Source organism: Nerophis ophidion, linkage group LG12, assembly GCF_033978795.1.
Source record: "Nerophis ophidion isolate RoL-2023_Sa linkage group LG12, RoL_Noph_v1.0, whole genome shotgun sequence".
NCBI classification, from domain to species: domain Eukaryota; kingdom Metazoa; phylum Chordata; class Actinopteri; order Syngnathiformes; family Syngnathidae; genus Nerophis; species Nerophis ophidion.
Genome location: NC_084622.1, coordinates 16,118,931 through 16,123,007, shown reverse-complemented (window position 1 = coordinate 16,123,007; position 4,077 = coordinate 16,118,931).

Sequence of the window (4,077 nt, the reverse complement as noted above, 5' to 3'; positions counted from 1 at the left end):
AAAAGACGGAATTCATTGAAGACAACTTTGAATAACAATGGTGTATTGGCACAACGCTCTTTGCGTAAACCACTACCATACACGGCGCACATTTTGAAGAAGGCAAGGTTGTTGTATAAATATTTCCGCAGTTCCTCCTTGGTTTCATTTCAAATGTTGTGGAATGTTGGGGTTGCCGCCAAATACACCAAAACAAGTACCAACAGGTAAGAAAAATTTATTTTGCATAATAGCACTCATTTTAATAACAATGTTTTTTAGCCTGAATTTGAACATTGCCGAAGTTAAAGGCCTGTCTCACATCTTGTGGAAAAACTTTTCAGATTTAAAATTAAAGTACCACTGATAGTCGCACACACACGAGGTGTGGTCAGATTAACTTCTGCATTTGACCCATCCCCTTGCTAAGGAGCATTTAAAACACTTTTTTTCACGACTATTTATTTTGTAGATTGTCACTGAAGGCATCAAAACTACGACAGCTGTGAAGTGAAAACCATTTCAGGTGACTACCTCTTGAAGCTCATGGAGAGAATGCCAAGAGTGTGCAAAGCATTAATCGGAGCAAAGGGTGGCTATTTTGAAGAAACTAGAATACAAAAAAATGTTTTCAGTACTGATTCTTTCTGTGACAATCTACAATGTAAATAGTCATGGAAATAAAGAAACCGCATTAAATGAGAAGGTGTGTCTAAACTTTTGACCTGTACTGTGGGTATGTAAGTACATATATATATATATATATATATATACATCCATCCATTCATTCATCTTCTTACGCTTATCCGAGGTGGGGTCGTGGGGGCAGCAGCCTAAGCAGAGAAGCCCAGACTTCCGTCTCCCCAGCCACTTCGTCCAGCTCTTCCCTGGGGGATCCTGGGGCGTTCCCAAGCCAGGTGGGAGAGATAGTCTTCCCATTGTGTCCTGGGGCTTCCCCGTGGTCTAAACACCTCCCAAGGGAGGCGTTTGGGCCCTATCCTGGGCAGATGCCTGAACTACCTCATCTGGCTCCTCTCCATTTATATATATATATATATATATATATATATATATATATATATATATATATATATATTTATATATATATATATATGTGTGTGTCTTGATTGGATTATCCAGAGAATAGTGCTCGATACCGTGGTAGAGCGCAATATGTAGGTGTTGGAAAAATCACAAGACTACTTCATCTCTACAGAACTGTTTCATGAGGGGTTCCCTCAATCATCAGGAATCTTCTGATGATTGAGGGAACCCCTCATGAAACAGTTCTGTAGAGATGAAGTAATCTTGTGATTTTTCCCACACCTACATATATATATGTATATATATATATATTTATATGAGTGTGTGTGTGTCTATATAATATAATTAAAAATATGTTTTATTTATTCATATATATATATATATATATATATAGGGCTTCACGGTGGAAGAGGGGTTAGTGCGTCTGCCTCACAATACGAAGGTCCTGGGTTCAATCCCAGGCTCGGGATCTTTCTGTGTTGAGTTTGCATGTTCTCCCCGTGACTGCTTGGGTTCCCTCTGGGTACTCCGGCTTCTTCCCACTTCCAAAGACATGCACCTGGGGATAGTTTGATTGGCGACACTAAATGGTCCCTAGTGTGTGAATGTGAGTGTGAATGTTGTCTGTCTATCTGCGTTGGCCCTGCGATGAGGTGGCGACTTGTCCAGGGTGTACCCCGCCTTCCGCCCAATTGTAGCTGAGATAGGCGCCAGCGCCCCCCGCGACCCCAAAAAGGAATAAGCGGTAGAAAATGGATGGATGGATATATATATATATATATTTAATTTATGTATATATGTGTGTTTATGTATGGATGTATGTATATATATATATATATAAGTATATATATATATAAGTATATATATATATATAATGAAAAATATTCTTTATTTATTCATGTATATATATATGTATATTTTATTTATTATTTATATATGTATATTTAATTTATGTATATATATGTGTGTTTTTGTATGTATGTATATATATGTGTGTGTGTATGTATTTATATATATATATATATATATATATAAATAAATAAATAAAAAAAATATATATATATATATAGCCCACACTGTAGCCCAGGGGTCGGCAACCCAAAATGTTGCAAGAGCCATATTGGACCAAAAATACAAACAAAAAATCCGTCTGGAGCCGCAAAAAATTAAAAGCGGTATATAAGTGTTATAGTAAAGGCAACACACGGGACAAGTTTTATAAAATGGATTGATGGATGATGTAAGTGTCTATATTAGCCTACTATCAAAATGACTTTAATGTCTTATATAAGTCTTATAATGTAGGCAACACATGATGTAAGTGTCTATATTAGCCTACTATCAAAATGACTTTAAAAGTCTTATATAAGTGTTATAATGAATGCAACACATGATGTAAGTGTCTATATTAGCCTACTATCAAAATGACTTTAAAAGTCTTATATAAGTGTTATAATGAAGGCAACACATGATGTAAGTGTCTATATTAGGATTAGATAACTTCTGGAAATTACTGTCTCAGAATGTTGTCTTCTTCTAATAGATTTATTACAATCTCTGCAAGCTGCGCAATGTTTGCTGTGGTCAAGTCCAGACAGCAAAATTCCATGTACATCATGACAGCAGCTATTCTTCAAATATTGTTTTGTCACTTCCCGGCATGCTCGAGCGCCACAACATTTGTGTGTTTGTTGTTATGTCATTTTGGATTCTAGTTCAAAATAACTTTCTGGAACCTTTCATAAGACGAGGTCGTTGCTATTTCCATTCTTCTACTTTGCGTGTGTAAGACGCAGACCAGCAACACAATAGACGGGGGAACACGTGGTGCACCTCACACACACACACACACACACACACACACTCAAACACGTTTTTGCATTTCATGCCATCTTGAGACCTCCGAAAAATGCCTTCCTCTTCAGGACCACCTTTTCTAGATACATAAAGATGTGTATTTACAACATTAATAATATATACATACATACTATGCAAATATTTGAAAAAAAAGCTGCTTCTACCACTAATTTTGGTGTCAATCCGATACCAAGTAGTTACAGGATCATACATTGGTCATATTCAAAGTCCTCATATGTCCGGGGACGTATTAACTGAGTGTGAACGGCTCTTGCCGTCGTCGCTCGGGTTCCATGGACCACTCAGAAAGGACATGATCGCTTCAGCAGGTTTGACTCTCGTTTATTTTGCAATTAAGTTTTCTCTTGCTGGGTTGGATCACTTTTCAGCTGCTCCTCTCCACTGCTCGCTAACGGTCCGCTTTTCACTGCTGCCGCTCTTCGTCCGTTGTTGCAGGCTCTCCAACTCCTTCTGCCCCGATCTCTCCTCCTTCTCCCCTTTTATGCAGCGTAAGGAGAAATGTTAATCGTGTGCCGGTGCGTGATCCACGCACCTGAGTTAGATAGCGGCGTCGCTTCCGGCAAGCCCCGCCTCCCTACTCGGCCGCATTCTCCACCTCCTTGCCGCTATCTTGGGCCAGGCTCCAGCGGGCCCTGCCTCGTTGCTTGTTCGCCGGCTGTGCCTCTCCACCCTGAGTTTATAACTGTAATATACATTTTTTTAAAACGAAAGAAGATGTGATGCCAAAAAATATCGACATAATCATAGTAGTATCGACTAGCTACGTGCCTGTACTTAGTATCATTACAGTGGATGTCAGGTGTAGATCCACCCATGGCGTTTGTTTACATTGTGACGCCGGGTGAGCTATTGTTTCCTCCTACGGTGTGTAGTGAAGCATGTTTAGCTGTTCCTTGTCCTGCAGTATGAAACTTTATTTGTCGCCATGGAGACGAGGATTAGTGATTTAGAAGTAGCTAATGTCCTAAAGCAGCTCTCCCTGAGGGTGTTTCAGTGTTATAACTTCACCAATATCTTTACTTTTTAAGGCAAAATGCGTCCGTTCTCCCTTTTCTGTCTACACACTGTGTCTGATTGTAAGTACTCTGTGTGTGTGCGCTGCCAAACATGCTCGTCATGACTTCAACACGGGCGCGAGGTGGTGCGGGACCGGTACGTTTCAGAGACAGTGTAGTA